Source organism: Pleurodeles waltl, chromosome 2_1, assembly GCF_031143425.1.
Source record: "Pleurodeles waltl isolate 20211129_DDA chromosome 2_1, aPleWal1.hap1.20221129, whole genome shotgun sequence".
NCBI lineage: Eukaryota > Metazoa > Chordata > Amphibia > Caudata > Salamandridae > Pleurodeles > Pleurodeles waltl.
In genome coordinates this window covers 880927148-880949109 of record NC_090438.1, presented here as the reverse complement: position 1 = coordinate 880949109, position 21962 = coordinate 880927148, and positions in this window count along the sequence as shown.

Below are 21962 nucleotides of genomic sequence, written 5' to 3'. Positions count from 1 at the left end.
GATCAAATGTCATATCTTATTTACAAATTTGAACAAGGAATAAGAAAGTGCTTTTCATGTCAAGTCCAATGACACTACACTTGTAGTAAATGATCCACAGGTAACATCATAAAAACTGAAAAAAACATTTTAAAAATGTGTGTTTAGCGGTCTAAGATCACATCTTATGACCTCACACTTAATAGAATCAGTTGATTGTGAGAACAGATAATGATCTTTCCAATGATGGCTTACATTGGAAAAATAGTTTTAGAATTACAGAGATACATCCTTTGCACACTTCCTGGAGCTACCATTTAGGGTCAAAGGTCTAAAGCTGGGACATTCAAATGACTATGAAAACAAACATCACCTATCCACAAAATGAGCATCGCTTTGCACGTAAAGATTTAAAAATACATTTTGAAATATTGAACATATTGTCAATAACAAGACTACGTTGATCATATGAAAGACTAACACAGGCAAAACAGCATGTTGGTCATGGTTTAGTATATAAAGTGGTGTCATAAATAAGCAAAAATATGTACCGTATTTTCCTGCGTATAAGACGACTTTTTAACCCCTGAAAATCTCCTCAAAAGTCGGGGGTCGTCTTATACGCCGGTATATGGTGTGCTGAAACTTCAGGGACAGGCGCCCTGTAGCTGAGCCACCGTGCGTTGCATTTGGAAATCGATTCCAAGCGTATGATGGGTTCCGCATCCCACAAGATTCAGCTACTTGTGGACACAGAGCTGATTGGTCAACCGTGAGTTGAGCTGTCCTTACCGTGTGCCGCAATCCTCGCTGGCAGTTGTCTGGACAGGCACGTATTCCTGCATGTGCTCCAGGCTATTCCACTTGCACTGTTTTATGTTTACATGTTTGATGACAAACAGCCTTCTGTTTATAAGTGACAGTTTTCCTACTAAGTTCCTGCATGTCATAAGCATTTGAATTAAAATTACCATGTTAAAATCAAATCGGATGTTTTAAAAATTTTATTTGGTGTGCGTTGGAAGAGGGGTAGTCTTATACAGCGAGTATAGCCCAAACCCTATATTTTAACAGGAAAAGTAGGGGGTCGTCTTATACGCCCAGTCGTCTTATACGCCGGAAAATACGGTATTGTGTTTTCCCTACTCACCTCTAAAACATCAATTTTACTATTCAATTCACATTCTATACAACAATTGGAATACATAAAATCAACTATGACAAATTGAAATAAAAACACAAAAAAGTATGAGTGCAAACAGAATTATAAAGAATTCTGTGTATCTCCTCTCGGAAACACTTTTTTGTTTATGACCCACTAAGGCCAACATTTACACATACAATTTTCAGAGTCACCTGTTGACCATCTTGAATTCTGTCATGTGACTTATGGGGATTAATAACAACATGTTTTATATATAGATTCATAATACAAGAAGTGCTGAAACCAGAAATACATATCTTCCCAACATTATCATGACAATCTCCAAAAAGTCATTAAATTGCTTGACACAGAATAGTTTTCAATGGGCAATAATGGGATTACATTGTGAAGGACCCGGCAGACCTGCAGGATCTGGGTAAGGACCAGTAGTAGTATGATTAGGAGGCCTAGAGAAGGCTAATAGAGAAAAGAAGGACTAGAACCAGGAGCACTAAATTCAGGAAACCAGTATTAGGGTGAGGCTAGCTGGTCCAGGACCAGGATGAGGATTATGAGGATGAAAGCAACCCAGAAAAGGAGGACTTAGACCAGGTTCAGGAGGAAGATGAACACTCGCAGTCACAAGGGGACCTGGATAACAAAGAAGAAGACAGGGAGTAGGAGGATACCTATGCAATTCTTCGCAGATATATTAGGGTCTCCTTTTTATTAATGATTCTTATTCATGTTCTCATGCTGTCAAATCGCAGAACACTCAACCTTTTTTAGCCTAGGTATAGAACTGGTAAGTATTTGCTGAAAATCAGAGCGTATAAAAGGAACAAAAATCCAGAATTGTTACACTCTGACCCCTGAGTCATAGCAGATGCTGCCTGATGCTGGCACAATAGCATGAGTGTGGATGAGGTGGTAGAGGGAATGAAACTTGTCAGAGGGGTCTAAAGATAGTTCAGTGAAAAGGAGCATGGTCTGTGAAGAATGGCAGAAAGGGTTTTAGAAACTCAGATGACTGAAGTCAACAACAATTGTTAATAGCTACCAAGGGAGGTCAAAAGACTGTGGCAATCAGCAAAGGGGAGCTCAGGAGAGAATCATAAGAATGCTCAGATGAGCAGAAGAGGGGGTGAGGGAGGCTCCAGCTAGATCACTCAGATAGCCTAAAGAGGGATCCTCTGTAACAAAGGCCTCTGATTGCCAGCTATGATAGCACCGTGAACCAAAGCCAGCATTGATAGCTTTAGTACTGGACTAGTAGTCTGTGAACTGCCAAGGGCTAGATGAAGTGTGAGGAAGATATACATGTGGCAGAAGAGTTTGGAAGGCCAGCAAAGAGGTAATGAGCTTCAAGACTAGATTTTGACATTCAATGTGCATGTATGTGTTGTGGATATGTAGCACGTCTCCATGTGTGAATAAAGTCAATGTGAATAGACCAGATGGATCCGTCATGGTGCGATGGAGGGTAGCTACAGTTTCTCTAGACAGTGGAAGTGTATTGGCTGCACCTTTGTGGCTGTTGCATGGAAGCCCAGACACTGAAGTGAGGATGGATAGATAAAAGGCTATCCACAGAATTTTATTTGGGTCCTTATTAGGAAAGAACTGCTGGTTCGTTCTTCCTGAATAATGACATAGGGGTAGGTTAGAGGATTCCCTTGTTAAAGGTGACAACGTTTCTAAGCAGGGCTTCCCTTTTGTCTGTGCTTGATGACTGCTCAATAATGCTGAAGGCTGCCACATGCTGAGGTCCCATACTTCATTGTGCCCTTTTTTTAGATATTCTTGCTTAGGACCAGCACTACTGCTACTTCTGTGAGAACCATCACCTAGAACAAGGGCTGTGTCTGTGCTATCTCCACAAAATGACGTTTAATAGACAATCACCCAAATCAGTTCTGAAAGCTCAACAGTTTATCCACCTACCCTGTGTGGAAAATGAGCCTAACAGTGGAATTGTGAAAGGAAAGATCTGCAGGTCACAAGAACTGATGTAACAAAATTTCTGTTTGTTTATTCCGCATCGTATTTCATACAATATATGTAATAAAGTCAGTGAACAAAATATCTCTGTGAGTGTCTTTTCTTCGGTGTCTTTGATGCCTATATGTCTTACTCTGATGTACTGGGGGTATTCATTCATATTCCAATGACAGTTTTTTATATTCCCATTCCTTTTCTCATGGCTCTTCAATGGAATACTTCCTCTTTCAGCCTGACAGAATTGGGCTCATTCAAGGGTGGACATTATACCGTCCACCCTATTTGGGGTAAAACCTGGCTGTAAAGGACAGGAAATAAAATAATTACCCTGACACCATGGGAGAAAAAAACAAAAAAGGTTTGAAATGTTTGCTACCCAGCTGGTCGGCTAGCCATCTTGTCTAACAGTACTGTCAATCAAAATTTTCCTGCCTAGACAGGAATACGTCATGACAGCAGTTCATGTCAACATAGAGAGTTGTCCACGGGGCGGGTGGACAACTCTAAATTTGGTAGGCATAGTCCCTTAGGGGTTGTGGGGCTGTGATATTGCCCTTTGTCATCCTGAAGGAGGTAACTCCATCCCCAAACTATAAATTAGACCCATCAATTGTACTGTGTTGGTGAATTCATATGTGCCCCTATGCAATTGTTTCTATATTTATAAGATCACCCTATATATCAGATTCACAGTTTCACTGGGTTACAACATTTCCAGTTCTGGCCTTTATTTTTACAAATCATTGTTTTCAGGTGTCACTGTTTGTTTTGTTTAATTGATCTGAACCAGAATTAATATTTACAAAATGCTCTGTAAGAGTGAATGGAAAACAGCTTCAACTAGTCTTACAAAGGTTCTAAACATCTTTATCATTAGCCACCTATGAAGGTAAACTTAAAAGAATAGGAGCTTGTGAGCCACATGAGTCAGATTCATAAAGGGTCTCCCAAGTCTTGGCCCATGGCTCAAAAGAGTGCCATTATGTGCCATGTCTTTAAAAGAACTTAGCGACATTCAAACTCGAGGGTCCTTTAGACCTATAAGGAGAGAGAGAATAACTTACATAACTTCCAGTAGTGTAAATACACAGAATTAAAAGAAATATGCAGAACTACATAGGAGTGTCTCCCATCATTTAGAACTATTTTAAAGCTCAAAATGCACCCACTCATGTTGGACTTGTGACCACAACAGTTCTTATCATAATGCACAAAACATCAAGGCCCATATTTGTACTTGGTTTGCGCAGAATTAACGTCATTATAATTTACGCTAATTCAGCGTAAACCTAACTCCATATTTATACTTTGGCACTAGACAAGTCTAGTAATGGAGTTTACGTCGTTTTCCAGAGGGGAATACCTACCTTGCGTCAATGAGATGCAAGGTTGGTGTTCCTATCCAGAAAAGGACGATATGGCCTTTGTGCCATATTTATCCCCCATGCTAAAATCCAGCACAGGAGGATGGGGGCCTTAAATAATGGCGCTAAGCTTGCACAGCGCCATTATTTAATGCCTGGGCAGCTTAAGGGGACCTTTAGGCAGGTTTCCATGGTCGGAAACCATGAAAAGTGCCCACAGGTGCCCTTCCATGTCACCAGGGACACCCCACACCCCTGATCCACAACAGGAGGCCACCCAAGTTTGGGGACCCATCCAAGGTAATTCCGGGTGAGTATTTCTTTGGGTGCCAAACACCACTCGGGGCCCTGACTTGGGGCCCCATGCACGGTGCAGGCCCCAGTGGCCATGCCCAGGGGACGTTCACCATGGCTCCTGTCTTTACTAAGACAGGAGCCATGTCCATGGGTCTTGTGCGCCAGAAAATGGCGCTACACTGCCTAGAGGTATTTTTTGCCTCTAAACAGTGTAGCACCATAATTTGTCGCACAAGCCCCGGTTCCCCCTATGCCTCCCCTGTCCTGTTAGCGTCCTTTACAAGGACACTGAGAGGGCCTTAGCGCCATTCCATAAATATGGCAACAGGTCGGCGTCATGGAACGTGAGAAGTTGGGTTGTTGGTTGACTGGGGTGTGAACCATGGTCAAGCAACAGCCTCAATCTCTTGCAGGGTAAACCACTAAAAGGCACTAAATTAACCTGTGCTTAACCCCAGTTAGCTTGGGACAAAAATCAGTCATGCTTAACTTAGAGGCAATAAGTAAAGTATTTATGCAACACTCATTCACACAATAATAAAGTAAAAACACAACACAAGAAAACTCCCACACATATTTGGAAAAATAGAGTAGATTTTACTACATTATTTGACATCAAAATGACAAAAATCAGAAACAGAGTTATGAATTTTTAAAGTTTTTAGTAAAAAATAGTGCCTAAAATATGAACGCACCAACCACAAACATCTAGTTGTCCAAGACCTGGTCAAAGCTGTAAAATATAGCCAACACTAATGGAGTGCTGTTAGGATACGATAGGCCCGGTCCGCGCTTACTTTTGGACTTGTAATAATTTCTGTGAAGAATGCTCTTTAGAAGGTAAAATTGAGCAGGGTAAAGCGGCAGGAGTTGTCTGAGGAGGGATCATCATCATCATCATCATTGGATAGGATTGGGTCAAAGCTGTGGTGAAGATTTCTATGTTCTGACTTTGGGACATAGTAATGGCCAAGTCATGAAGTGCAGTGCAGCAAGTCACCTTGCTGTGTTGCACTGTGTTGTGACAGGGAAAGGGAAAGGGCAGGAATGAACCACATTCAAGGCAATGCAGTGCATTCCTGCTTTCTTCCCTGTGCTGGCACCCTTTTAGCTGCCTAGCGCCAATAAAGACACTCTTGCACCATGGTCTAAGGGTTGCTCTGTTGCATGCAGGATTGTTTTTGTGTAGGGAAAGACAATCCCAGACTCACATTCCTCTTTCTAGGTGTGCTGCAAAATGCAGCACACCTAGAAAGAGGATGTAACAAGCAGAATAAAGATAATGTTTCTTGTTACACCCCTGGGAAGGGTAGCATTTTGTCACATTCCCAGCTTTATCAGTTCTGGTAAATCTGGGAATGTGTCACAATCCATGGGAGTTGCATGGGTACACCCATGCAATACCCATAGAATCCCTTCCCAGGGCAGAGTAAAGCAGTGCAGTGATATGTGTTGCATTGCGTTACTCCAGATCTATGAAGTCATTCAAGGCCACCTTAGGGTGGCTTTGCAGTGGCTTCATAAATCTGCCTTAAGAGTTGCATTGTGTATGCACCACATTGCGTGGTACAAGCATGATGCAATTTGGGCCATAAATATACCCCTCAGTCTCTGAAATGGAATTTGAAAATCTCCAGCCTGGCAAAGAAGAAGGCTGTAGCCAAAGACAGTTCCACTATTTCAGATAACCCTTTGGCAAAGGACTGCTGAAAATAATTTAATGATGTGGAGAAGAGCATAGTGGGAGAAGCTACAAAGTCAACCAGACCAGCAATGCACCACGGGCTGATGAACGAGTACATTGCCTCCTGGTTATCAGAGCGGTTTTAGCCCAAAATTGTCCAAGTTCTCAGGTTTGGGATTTGCCCAACTGGGAAACTTTAGCACCACAACCAAGGGTCCAGCATTGCTGAGACACCACTTGAACGTACAGGACTTAGTCAGTATGGATCTAGGCTTAAGATATTAGGATTCTTTTGTACCCCTGTGGCACTTAACAGGAGGCTAGCAAACTTCCTCATGAAGTAACTCTGGTAGTCCTGGATTCAGGTGAAGATGCAGAGCCCGCAGGCCTCTAAGGATTCAATAGCAGGCTTCAAACAGCACAGCAGTCCTTCCAAGTACAGCAGCAGTCTTTCAGGGTGGCAGAAGTTTACATCAGCAGGTAGTCTTCTGAGACTTCCAGTGATGAAGAGTTGGTGTCTGAGGTCCTATTTTTTATACCCTGTGGCCCTCCTCCAGGAAGGTTGGAAAAGCTTCTAGGCAGTGGCTTTGAAGTGCAAAGCATGTCCTGACTCCTCTGCCCTAGCTCCAAGCTGGCTTCATTGACAATATGTAGGTGTTTGTACCTTTCTTTGAAGACAGAACACTCCCTATTAATTTGCAAGTGTGGTGTGCCTAGCTCTACCCCCATCCTGCCAGCAAATGGCCCATTCAGGCAGACCAAAGTGGGAGTGAGTTAGAAAGTCTGTCAGTCTCGCCCAGCCATGTGACCCAAGACAGACTACAGACACAAAAGGGCTAAGGGCAGACAAATGGCAACTTTCTAACAGTGGCCTTTTCAAAATGTTAGTAAAAGATCTGACTATACTATTCAATAAGATTTTTCATTAAGATTCTAAAGACACCAAACATGAAATAACTACCTGCTCCTAAATGAAATTTATGGTGTATTACATGTAATAAGGAATCTCCAATGTTATCCTATGAGAGGGGTAGGCCGTACAGTAGTGAAAAACAAATTTGGAAGTTTTTTACTACCAGGACATGTAAATCTAAAAGTACATGCACCCTGCCCTTTGGGCTACCTAGGGCCTACTTTAGGGGTGACATGTAATAAAAGGGTAGTTTAAGGCTTGGAAAGGGGGATTTCTTGTCAAGCTGACATGGCAGTGTAAAACTGGATTCAGGCTGCAATGGCAGAACTGGAACATGTTTTAAGGTGCTTTTTAAGTGGGTGGCACAATAAGTGCTGTAGGCCCACTAGTAATATTTAATTTACAGATCCTGTGTATATGGTATTATAAGTAAATTAAGGCCCATATTTATACTTTTTGACGCAAAACTGCGCCAACGCAGTTTTGCGTCAAAAAAATTAGCGCCGGCTAACGCCATTCTGAAGCATCATGAGGGCGCTGTATTTATTGAATGACGTTAGCCCGTGTTAGCCGCCGGCGCCGTCTGGTGTGCGTTAAAAAAAACGACGTACACCAGGCAGCGCCGGCGTAGGGGGATATGGGGCTTGGGCGTCAAGAAATGGGGCAAGTCAGGTTGAGGCAATTTTTTCGCCTCAACCCGATTTGCGCCATTTTTTTCCACTCCCAACCCCCATAGAAATGACTCCTGTCTTAGCAAAGACAGGAGTCATGCCCCCTTGCCCAATGGCCATGCCCAGGGGACTTCTGTCCCCTGGGCATGGTCATTGGGCATAGTGGCATGTAGGGGGGCACAAATCAGGCCCCCCTATGCCACAAAAATAAATAAAAAAGTGTTACACTTGGGGTGATTAACTTCCATCCAGCACTGGAAATCAGTTCTTAAAATTGAGCGTCAATTGTGTGTCATCAGCATAGGAAGTAGTCGGAATACCAGAGTGAATCAAAGAAATGAACGGTGCCAGGTCAATATTATATAGGGATGGACTGGGCAAACAGCCCTGTGGTACCTCATATGTTAAGGATTCCCCCCATGAAGTGAACTGACCAAGAGACACCATTTGTCTCCTGTTTGCAGGGAAAGACTGACCATTTATGCCAATCTCATTGAGATACTGAAGAGGTATGGAATGCAAGATGGTACAGAATGCTGCTGATAAGTCCAGGAGAATTAACAGTGCATTTTGACTGCTATCCATTGTAACTTTTATAGTTTACAACACTTCAAGGAAGGCTGATCCTGTGGAGTGTTTGGGCTTGAAACTGCTTTGAGGTGGGAGAAGGGAACTCGACTTTTCTAGAAAATCCATTAATTGTTTGATAAAAAGCTAATCCAGCATATTAGTAGGAGCAGGAAGCAAATAGATGGGCCTGTAATTGGCAAGAAAAGAAGGGTCAGCTGAAAGTTTTTCAATAAAGGTTTTACTACCACCAATTTCTAAGAAGCTGGGGCTACTGCTGAAGAAAATGAAATAGTTAATATGAGACTGAGCACAGGATTCATGATTGCCCTTCTAAAAATAACTGGTGGGCAAAAGTCCAAAGGAGACCCAGATGTATAAGGAAGTATGCAAATTTCAGATTGCTAAAAAGAAATAGGCTGAAAATTTGCGGTAAGAGGGAGTGGAGGGCTGTGGAGAACCTAGGGAACTGTCCACCCCTGCATTGTTATTGTTGAAACTCTTTTGAATTATTTACATTTTTCATCAAAGAAGTTAGACAACCAATCACATAGAGACTGGAATGGAAAAATGTGTCATTGAGAGCCTTTAGGTTGCAGAAACACCATTGCAATCTAAGAATTTGTTTTGGGCCCACTATTTGCTTTCTCTATTTATGAAGTATAAAATGTCTTCTTGATATCCCCAATCAGATTATGATATTTTTTCAAAGCTGCTTTGTATTCAAATAAATCCTCAGGTCTATAAAAAATCTCCATTTTCTTTCAAGGTTTTTGAAGGTTAGCTTTTCCTTGGCTGAGGAGATAATAAAACAAGGTACTGAAATGTCTGCTCAGTTTTGGCTCTCACAGACAAATGGAGCAAAATCATCTATAGCTGCAGTAATCCAATGATTAAAAATCTCTAAGTCACAGGATAACTCACATGTAAAAGAAGGGGTTTTGGCAAGGCAACTGACAAACTAGAATGAAATATATTATTTTCCCCCACTAACGAATACAAGAAATCTTAGGCCCATATTTATACTTTTTGCCGCAAAACTAAGCCGGTGCAGTTTTGCGTAAAAAATAATACCGCCGGCTAATGCCATTTTGGTGCGCTGTGCGGGCGTCAAATTTATACTTTGACGCACAGCAGCACAAACCACAGGTGTGAGTCATTTTTTTTGACGCACACCGCAGTGTCAAGTCGTAAAGCAAAACGACGTTAACGCGTCGGAAATGACTGGGGGTCAGTTTACGACACCGCAAACCGGATATGCAGCGTTTTTTGATGCAATAGCATCAAACTTCCCCGCGATCACAGCCATTTCAGCAGAGGAGAGCCAAAATGGATCCCAGATGCCTGTACAGACCCCAGGAAGATGACAACAGACCAGGAACCAGCCAGGAGGACACACACAAGAACCAGGACACTTTTAAGAAGAAAAGAAAGTGTTGCTTCAGTGCAGAGGAACAGGAAATTCAGCACCAACTGTTTGTCACCTCAAAGTTGCCATCAGTAGGAGAGAGGCTATATGGCAACAAATTGTTGACAAGATTAACAGTGTGGCAGAAGTACGCAGAACAGTTTTTGAGTGCAAGAAACGCTTGCATGACTGCAAGTGCAGGACCAAGGAAAAGATGGCCAGGAACAGGAAGGCAGCACTGCAGACTGGAGGTCGGAGTCCAGCACAATAGGAGGCCCTGGACCACATGGAGAAGATGGTCGCAGCCGTCATCCCTGAGGAGATCGTCACAGGGATTCAAGGACAGGACAGCGCAGACTACCAGGAGACAACGCCCATGCAGGGTAAGTCGCATGGGGAATTAAAATGCACTAATGTCAACTGTAAGCAGGGGGGATACGGACCACAAAATGCATGGAAGTCATCATATACATGGAGTGGCATGCGTAAAGGGGTATGGCATGGGGGCATGGCCTGCACAGAGAGAACCTGGGGCACACCATTACACTACACCAACAACAGTCCCATGGGGGCATGCTGCCATGCCAACGATGGAGCAAAGGTAAAGCCACGACAGGAGGGAAGGGCACAACGTCAAACTGACATCCTGGCACACGTCAGCCACTATACCCCCTACGTTAACTAGGGCCCAATTAACAACCTCTAGCCATACCGACAACCGGAATGTAACAGTGACAGCAGTTGTCACTACCACCTCCGCTGTGTGTGCAGCTCAAGTAGCCAATGACAGTAACTTCCCCATGGATCATACACAGCAAAATTAGAGGGTTGATGATGACAACTCCAATAATCCCCTGAAACAAGACAAAGGCCCCAGTCCTGTCAAATGTCAATGCCCATAGTTGTCGCAAACATCAGCCAATGTCATCAACAGTAGGAGCTACACAGCACTAAGGACACACCCATGTTTCATATGTCAGGGTCCATCCTGCGCCTGGGTCACAGTGTAACATCCCAAATGTCATACTGCTCAGACAACAGCACTGAGGGGGAGGACACATGTAACTGGTCACTGAAATACACCTGCACAGTCAGAGGAGGAAATAGGACACTGCTACGACTATCAGGGCAATCCAATGTACCACACATTCCCTAAAATCAGCTGTACACATTACCAATGCCAACATCCATATCGTGCCATAACAATGCTATGCATAGGATACACTACATGTCAACTACATATAAGTGGATGTGAAAGATCAGAGACTGGGGCAGGTCCAGATTGTTAAATGTGCTGCCAGGGCCATCAGAGCACCCACAGCCAGTGAAAAGGCTCACCATGAGAATGGATGTAGATGGAGGGTTAAGTAGGACAAGAAGGTGGCAAATCACAATTTGGCCAGAACAAACACCTAGAGGAGATGATGCTGACAAGTCTAATAACTTACCACAATACATGTGACATGCAGGTGGGCAATAGGCCTGGGAGAATGCCCATCTTAAAGACTGGAGCAATAAACACCAAACAAGATCACAGTGTGAATTCATCACAAGGCAGGCATGTCACATCACAAATGCCACAACACAGACCCACTAATTGTACCCCATTTCATTGCAGAGGATGATAGATCTCCTGCGTATATGCCTGTCCCAGAATACACTGATGACATGGATGACGAGCTGACAAACATTCCAGAGCAGACCATCCAAGATGTCCTTGGAACCCTCCAGACCCCACCTTCAGTCACAAGGAGGAGCACAGAACAAGCAGTCATCACAGAGGACCCATCCACCACCCCAATTGTAAGACCTGTGAGTTCCAATACAGCTGAGGACTCAGACGACACAGGCACCAGCTTTGAGAGAAGTGTAGTTGGGGTACAGCAGGAGCTGGCCAATGAGGTGCGGGTGGGGATGCAAACCATGGCAGCCAGCCTAGAGGGGGTGCGTTTGTGCATGATGTCAACTGATGAACAGGCAGCAGCTATGCAAGGGCGAACAACTATCTTGCAGGAAGTTGAAAAAAGGTTGAAGGAAATCAGCACAGCTGTAATACAGTTGACTCAACACCTACAACAGCAATCCTGTCAACACGTGCACAAATGCAACATTGAACCCCTCAGGGCCGACCTGGCTGCCTACCATTGTGATGTGGCTGCTATTCTCAAGAATCAGCAGAGCCTCCTTGCTGCAGTACTGCCCTTAAGACATTCACAGGTAGCAGCGACCGGGATGTCTAACTCCACGTCTTCTAACATTGAGGTGTGTGTTGCCCCTTCACAACCACCACCACCTAGGACAGAGGAGGCAACACACATATCAGAAGAAGAAGACATGGAACAGATCACATTCACACGGAAAAGTACCCGGAAGCACTAGTCCCTGCCACATGGCCAACTATTACCAAGGTCCTGCGTTTTGAAACATGCCAGTCTTATAACAACTCTACTCAATGACTGTTCTGCTAACCACTGTATATCTTGTCTGCCTGCCCAGTGCTTGTCTCTCTCTTCCTCATTGGGAAATCCTGTCCCTCTGCACTGTCTGAAACATCACCCCAGCATGTCAAATGCATTTTCCTTTATCACTTGCGTAGGACCACAATGGAATATGTCACTATAATGGACTCACAATCATGGACAATGTACATATAGCGCTACAGCACTTTTCAATAAATAGCACTTACACAACAAAACTGTCTCTGTGTAATGTGACACATCAACTGTGCAGTAGATAACTGAAATGTGCCTCCTGTCAAATAACATAGCTTGTCAATACAACTGTCCTGAAATTATGTAGTCAGATAAATCTGCACATTGGCCAAGATTGCATCATGCTCTGCCCTTCCTGGGGGTAATATCGGATGAAGTGAGAAACCATACACCATCATGCTGTGTTGGAGAGAATAATGCTTCCTCAAGGGATATCGAAGTCATCAAATAGTGGCCGCAAAATGTTGTCACCATGCAATACTAACACATATAACAGTGCACACAAATCTAAGCAAACACTCAAAAAACTGCATGAATGAAGGTGTCTTAGTTTATTTCCAAATAGGTAATCATACTGAACAGTGTCACAAATGATCTATGTGAGTCATGAAGACGATACTACAAGAGTGCTTACGACAACTCATCTTATAAGGGTGTCCTTGAACATCACACTGCAGTCAGACCTAAAACTGTTCCCCCAATACCAAGTCTGGAAGCACTGTTTGTGACTTAGAAAACATACTTATCGACAAAAACACGTTGGGATCCATATTAACTGTGATAGGTGGTTGCAACGAATGGTGGAATCTTTGCAAGGTAGCTCTGGGGTAGCTGCCAATCTTACAGCTCAGTTGGGATTTGTTCGTAGCATAGGACACAAATGTAATAGTACAAAATTCATGTACACTAATGCCAAGGCCATGATCAACAAGCATTTAACACATACTGTAAAGGGTTCACTATATATTTATTAAATGCTAATCACAGAAGAGGAAACTGAGGGAAAAGTCTTACCTACCCTATTCTACCCTGACTACTCATTACCCACAACTGTCCCTAACTAACCTAACCTAAACTTACTTATCACATGTAACTAAACGTTCTAAACATCAACCCCCCTTATGAGACAGGACACATGGAGGATAACAGATACTAACCTAAACACATACTATACTATCCTAAACAAATATATATTTTTTTGTATTTTTTGCTTTTTTTTTTTATACACACAAGAACCCCAACATAGCCCACCACCCACCCACCCACACACTTAATAAGTAAAAAGAGAAAGATTCAGAACCCCCCACCCACTAACACTAACTAAGCTAACAGCCTATACTAACCTAACACTAAGCCCCCTAAGCCCACTAAGTATGAGAACAAGGAAAGATGAGGGAGGGGAGGCAATCATGTCCATATATCAAAGTCTAGAGGTTGGCCCTCCAGAGGGTCCGCTTTATGGACCACACACGCCTGTTCATATGGCGAACATCCCGGCTCAGATTACTGATTTTCCTCAACACTCGGTCCATTTTATGTTCCATTGCCTGCAAAGCTGCAGGGTCAACTGTTGGAGCTGGGGCAGTCTGGGTACCGGCGGAGAAGGTTTGTGGGTGTGTAGAGCCAATGCCTGTGGGCTGCCCTGAAGGTGTTGCACTGCTGGGGCCTGGAACAACAGCAAACATTGGGACAACAGTCCGAGCTGTGGGGGGTGCCACCTGGGTGGAACTGGTGGTTGTGCTGGTGGTGGCTGTGGTGGGCAAAGTAGGGCCACCCTGTGGGAAAGCCCTCCATGCTCCAGAGGCCCGTTCATTGTGGTATCTACGGGCCATCCTCCTGAACCCCGACTCTACCAGCAGGATATTTTGGTATCTCATGGCCCGCTGCTGGAACTCACGGACCTGGATGGGTGTCATGTTTGCAGCTGTGAAGACAAAGGCAAACAATTTACATTAGGAACTGCATTGTCTGAAATGGCACAAGAAGTAAATAAGACAATACATCTACTGTACTTGTAACAGCTCATATCACCATACAGATCACTGAATGTCCCTGAGGAAGTACATGGTAGGCCAGCCTACAAAGGTCATATCACACATAGCACATCCAAAACCTACAAGATGGGTAACAACTGGCATTAACTTGCCATCTGAGTTCTGCCAGTTATCAGCTAACAATCATGCTGCACATCCTCCGCCAATGCCTGGGCTACAGATGTCAGTGTACGGAATGAAAAACTAAAGCCACATGGTCTGCAAGTTGTAATTGGACTTGCTAGTATAGTACTCATGTGCCATACCTGAGTGTGTAAACTAGGTTCCGACCAAACATTCACTTATTCACATGTATGTGTAACATACTGGTAGCATCAGTCCTAGGTACCCTATTCACAAACCAATGCCTGTGTTTGAGTGGGGGGTGGAGAAACAACGAACAATTCCACACAACATGGGCACCCAGGAGTGTATAGAAAACTCCACACATGTTTGGCTCTACACACACACCACAGGTAAGGTCTATCAACAATTAGGAGTCTCCAGACCCTTGACGAATCATAGCGCCACACATGCCAGGAAATGCAGAGCTTGGTACACATCATATACTTCCAGTAAGGCATGACTTACACCAGACACAGAGTTGCAAGAACACCCATGATCATGATTAGCATGCACACCTAGGCCATTGCACTTAAGTACCACATACTTGTAGCACTACATGTGGAAGTACATAATGCTAGGAAGTTCTACCTACAGTTTAATAAGTACTTTGGTGAATAGGGAAGCAGAAGTATGTTGGAAAGCGATTTGCAGTAGCAATCTGGGAGAATGTGGGTCTGACAGGCTGACTAAATCTGAGATGAGTTCCAGTGCGACTCTTGTTGATACAAGTGTTATCCACATAACTCACCCCAGTACTCATTGCAGGGCCTACAGGAATGACCTACAATCCCTAGATAATACAATCGGATAAGCATTGGCCAACTCAAAAGTTTTGAGAAACTGAAATCCCACTCATGGAATAAGACAAATGATTGGCCAGCGCATCACACCTTGCTATGTGTGCAACACACAGGAGTCCATCACACATCACCAGCAAACACAACACATAACAGACATATCAACACTTACTGGAGTGGTCGGGGTCCTCAAATGTAGCCACCTCTCCCACAGTGTAGGGTGCCAGTCCACCTGTAAGGCATGGAAGGAAGAAGTGTGCTCAGAGTCTGTGCACTGACCAACAATTTCAAAGATATATACAATGTGTAAGCTGAATAATGTAATGAAAGCCATTCAGACATGATGATACTGCATCTGATATATCACGGCCAACATGTACATAGCATGGGTCTCCTGTGACAGTTACACACATATCTGCACACATGCAGTGGCCCTAACTATCATGTGGTGGCAAACATGCTCCGTCATTAGTGAGCAGAAATAATAATGGTGTGTAATTGTCTCATCATGTGCATCCAAGAGAGACATCCAAAGCCTGGTTTCTTGAGGAGTGCATTAACAGTCAAACAGCCTATGTGGCCATGACACATTTATTACACATAGGTGCAATGTACAGAGGGGCAGGGACTTTTGTAAGCCCTCATGTTGTTACAGTTTCTTCATTTGATGTGGTCCAGCAATGGTGATTTGCACCAAACATAGAGATGTGAACCCATGTGCATACATTTGGACTGCCATCCCTAATTGGAATGTGGCACAACAAACTCCAAATACCATTCCAAGATGTTAACTGAGGGCACCTTACACCTTTTCCCGATGTTTTCAAATCCATATCTGACATGTATCCAAAAAGATGAAGGACCACAATAAACCCTAACATTCATAGAACTTCCGTGAACGCTTTCCTTACACACTCACCAGACTCACATGAGACATATGCCTGGGCCACTTTGCTATCATCAATTGACGTAAAGCCAGCACTCATTTTCTGCGTCATGTAGTGTTCCTAAAGTCAATCTAGCTATTGCGTCAACAAAGTTAGCCAATATTTTAGTACATCTATACTTCTCTGGCAAATGTTACCTATATAGACATGATTGGCTCCTATTTTGTTTTGTTGTCTGACACAAAGGCGGCACCAAATTACTTAACGGAAAAATATACTGTAAGTTTGCAGAGCACGTGCTTCCTGACAGCTAGCAATTGTGATCCTTCACATAGTGCATCAATTACCCTGTATGTTTCCGCAGCATTACACACAGTCAGCAACTTAGCTGGCAGATATTGTACAAATCATCTGATGTCACTACAGAGCATTTAATCGTGCACATTTACATGATTTGTACTCACCAACAGGGCCACCAATCACTATTCCCAGGTGGTCCAGCAGATCTTGCTCCCTGGGGTTGAGGTCAGCCCACTGGTGCTTCAGCTGGTGGTCACTCCTCTGGCTCCCATACACGTGCTGCAAGTGATGCAGCACCTTTCCCCACCGGATTCTTCGCGCCTCAGTGTGATACCTCTGTATCACCCTGCCCCCTGCCTCGATCATGAGTGGGAGAAAATGGCACACTAGCCATATAAACCCCCCCCTCAACTCCTCCTCACCCATCCTGCCAAGATGTGGCCTACCGGACATCTTGGCAATGAAAAGGGGAATGGGGGATAAAGAAGTAGAAAGGAGAAAAGGGGGAAAGTAGGAGTACGAAAAAAACTGAAAAGTAATCTTAACCACTGAAAGAGCCCAACTATCCCCAAACTAGCACTACCCTCAACAGACTCCCACAAACAACAAAAACACTAGAATACTGGACAATTGTAAACAAAACACACTAGGACACTATACAACAACAATATTTATTTCACAAAATAACAATTAAGATAGCACACAGGACACAAAAGCACAAAATCACTGGACAACACTCTGAACACAGCACACAGTCTAGAAGATTCACAGACTGCAAAGTGAAAGTGAAAGTAAACCCACTGTACATAATCTGTAAACAGGATATCCTATTACATCACATCCTGCATAAAATGGCTGCCATTTTTCGCGTTATGCGTCATATTTTTTCACACATACAGATTGTGCGTCATATTTTTCGACGCACAGGAGTGAAAATTAGGCAGCATCCAAATAATGGTAAATAGTCTTTATAATTATTTGGATGCGGCCTAATTTTCAGTCCTGTGCGTCAAAAAATATGACACACAATCTGTATTGGTGGGAAAAAAAGACGCATAACGCTCAGTGCATGAACTGGTTTTGGGCATTTTTTCAGTTTTTATGTTATGTTACATTTGGGACACAACCGAGATAGGCTGATTGCACCCACTATGGTGTTGATGGTGTATGTTCACATGTAAGACATCATACTGCAGCAGACCATGACCCGCTACTTCCTTAACAGGATTTTGACGGTTGGCTGACGCACTAGATGGCCATATGTATGGCTTACATATATGTATTGCTCAATTTGGGCATGTTTGGCATCAGGAGAAGATAGCAAGGTGACGTACATAAGTACAATACCTCAATGCCTATGGCTCAATGTGTGTGCAGTGGCAACTAATATAGTTGTTGACCGAATGTGTGTGCATCACAAGATGCATTATTGAACATATGCTTGTATGAATGTGAAGTCAATGTGTCCATACCTTAGATGCAAGTCATTGTGGAAAGGAGAGAGGACATGTGTCAGTCATATATGTAGCAACATCCGTTGTGTGCACTTCCAAGATTTTGGGTAACGTAGACACCACATATGACAAAGTATGCACCAGATAGATGGCAGACGCTTGTTCATGTCAATGGTCCACAATTTCACCATCCTATGTCCTAGATTTTTGGTAACTGCTTCCTAGGCACTTATTGGTGAATCCCACAGTGAGTCAGGCACATGCATTGATGAAGTGGGTACCATGTAATTGGCCCAGACAGCCAAAGGTGAACCACAAATGTATGATGACGCCACAGTTGAGGTCATATAACTGAGCCACAACTCTCCAGTGGCTGTGGAGGACCAGCAGATGAGGCAGCACGTGTCAACATATTCCCAGTGATCAATTGCACAGAGGTGTCTTGTTCATGTGTGTGGTCCAATGTTGATCCTGTATACTTTTAGGGGTGTATGTTGTCACAGTTACGTCCAGGTCTCATCATGAGTCAGTGGCAGCTATTCCTGTATCTACTGAGTATCCTTCGGAGATCAATGTGAGTAAAGTGGATGAGGACATGAGAACCTACATGGGGATGGTCCCACCCTGTCACTGAAGACGTGTAATGAGACTGTCAACAGGGCAACCTTGGTGTGCTGAGTGAGTTCATGTCTCAGGTGTCATGTTCCGGCAGGTGTCATTACAACATTTGTACACAGGTTGGCCTTTGAAATTCCCACTGCATCTGGGAACATCATAGCCTCTGTGCTGATTATTTTCACAGCTATTCACCACACACGGCCCATCAATATGTTGTGAGCAATGTAATTCTGTGGGTGAACTGTCAGGGTCCTAACATGTGTGGACTTTTCATGGACATTATCAGAGGTTGCTGGTTCTGCTGAAGGCCCTGTACCCAATCCCTGCATATGGCCCTGGGACACTGTCAGACCTTGTCGTTCATGCATAAATGAGACCCATACAAGGGATGGGCCATGATTTTGGTATTCAAAAAGGATTTAACTAATATGGTACAATTATAAGGCAGATGATGCTATACAATGTATTTGGGTATGCATTGATGAAGCACATGACCAAATACCCTCTGAGGAATGAGAGGTTTGGTAAATCAAGTGTAGTACATATGTAGCCACAGGGAAACTTTAGAGTGACGCACAGACAGATGCCAGTCAGGCTGACGGTGCAGGGTCAATCTGGATCCAGCAATTTCATAAGTTACATAATCAGTGGTCTGACTAAGACTGTTTGGAGGGCGAACTAGACAGTTGACATGTAAAACTGTGTTTTTAAAGGTGACACATGAACCCAAGGGCTGTATTACAAGGCTTAATTACTAGCAATGCTTAACGGTGTATTTGACAAAATGGACACTCCTATGCTGTTCCAGGCATCAGCAGGGGCAGTGCATGTTGAAATGGGTGGTGTGCATGGAGGTGATCACAGGTGCGGGCTGCATCAGTTTCTCACAAGTCCTGTAGGTGAGATTTGCATTCTAATGGCCAACAGACGTTTTAACACGGGAAGCAATCTAAAGGTGATAACAGGGCTTAGAAACTACAAGCCAGTGTATTAATTGACCTGACGTCCATGCAGTCAGATGTACTATGACAATGGTATACCATAGGAAAGGGTGTAGCACACTGGATTACTATTGTTAGTCTGTGTGTGTAGAGGAGGGAATATCGGGGTACACATATTACTATTCCAGGGACCTCTTCAGACAGGTGGGTTGTGACCAGGTGCATGGGTGTGTCAGGAGTTAGGAAGTGGGCTGACATGTACATGGAATGTCATGTGAGCAATGCTTGTCATATGTGTGGCACTTGTGCTGTCTATGATCTGCTTCTAGGGAACTCTAGTCACAGATAGTCCTTGCAAAGATTAGATGCAGTTGGACTTACTGCTGTCAAGGGTCTGGTCATACATTCCTGTTACTGATGCAAAAGCATATTAACTGCCTCATGTATGAGGTTTGTTTTCCCCTTATTGAGTGATGGTGTCTTAATTGTGTGCCATATGCTGCGATGAACCATGTTTCCAACATGTATGTGTGAAATGGGTGTGGTCCTCTGCTATTGGCCTTCAAAGGTGAACTGTACAGGATCTATGTCATTTACAGTGTGTGTGTGTATGTGACCGTTGTATGATACGCATTTTCAGTGTCCTAATCGGTATATCAGCAATGCTCCATGAGGCTACACTCTTATTCTGATAGTTAGAGATAAAGGTGTCAAAAAATGATTAGCCAGACCATGATATGGTGATTATTATCTGTGTTTATTTACATTAGTTCATAAAGTGGTGATGGTGATTATATTTAAAAGAAATTGTTCACGATATGTTGGCGCCTACGCAATCCAGCGGCCATGTTTTGTTGTTCCCCCTCATGTTGCAGGCCACCATCCTCCTCTTCAGGCATGTGTGGCTCTGGTTCCAGGAGGGGAATGTTCCTTCTTATGCAAATGTTGTGCAGGATGGCACATGTTAGAATGATCTTACAGACCATTTCAAGGGAATATAGGAGGCTACCACCAGTGATGTCGAGGCACCAGAATCTCGACTTGAGGATGCCAAAGGTCCTCTCGACTATGGTGCGTGTCCTCCTATGTGCGTCATTTTAGGCACGCTCTGCTGCAGTACTTGGGTTGCAAATAGGTGTCATTATCCATGGCTGGATGCCATACCCCTGATCAGCTGAAAGAGAAAATGAATGGGATCATGTTGATGTAGCTTGCCCCATTGATATCAGCATGCATGACAGTAGTTGTCTTGTGTTGTCTGTGACTCTTTTGTGTTATTGTGTTGCATCCTAGGCTTGTAGGTTGTACCATCTGCATTGTGTTGTTTCCTTGGCTGAACAAGTGTTTGGCTGCTGACCGGTTGTCAGCAGTATGTTTTGGGATTTGCAGTACAGTGTGCCCTCCCTAGCATTGTGACTTGTGATACAGGTGTCCCTGTGTCTTCACTGGGGGTGAGATGATAGTTCCATACACAGGTTAAAATTGACAGTGTTGTTCACACATTCATATCAATGTAACCTGGACATCCCATACCTGTAGACTTATGCAATGGATTAATGTAAACATAATTGAGACGCTTACAATTTGCAAGGTGACATTTAGGCAACCCACTCCAAACGTTGTGATCATTGACATCTTAACATTAGGCTGTACAGTTATTTCAGATGTGTGACAGGTTCAATGGTGACCTATGAAACATGGCTAGCGATGTCACGACCTCAGTGTGTTCCTGTCGACATGTTGCTGTTGTGGTGTATGTGTTGTGTGTCCTAGAGGGTTGCTGTGCAGTGTGTATATAAGTAGGTTTTTGTACTTACCAACAGGTAGTCCATTGTCATACCGTCCATCCTGGAAGTGTTGATTGATGGTGCTGTGATGGAAGATGAATGAGTCATGGTCACTCCCAGGATATTTAGCCACGATGTTGGTGATCAATCCTTGGTGATCGACAATGGCCTGCACATTGATGGAATGTGTGTGCATCCTGTTGCGGTAGAGGTGTTCAGTTGCAGCATGTGGCAGAAGGCGTACATGTGTGCAGTCGATTGCACCAAGGACTTGTGGGAAGCCACTAATGAGGTAGAACCCCTGTTTTTTTCCTGCTGCTTCTGCAGTGTGTTAGGGAAGCAGATGTGGCGGGGTGTGAGTCCAATGATGGCATCCAGTACTTTGGGCAAAAAGGCAGAGAATGATGGCTGTGATATTCCGGCAACCAGGGCACCAGTTGTTTGAAAAGAGCCACTTGCCAGCATGTGAAGTACGGCAAACAGCTTGGTTTCTGTTGGG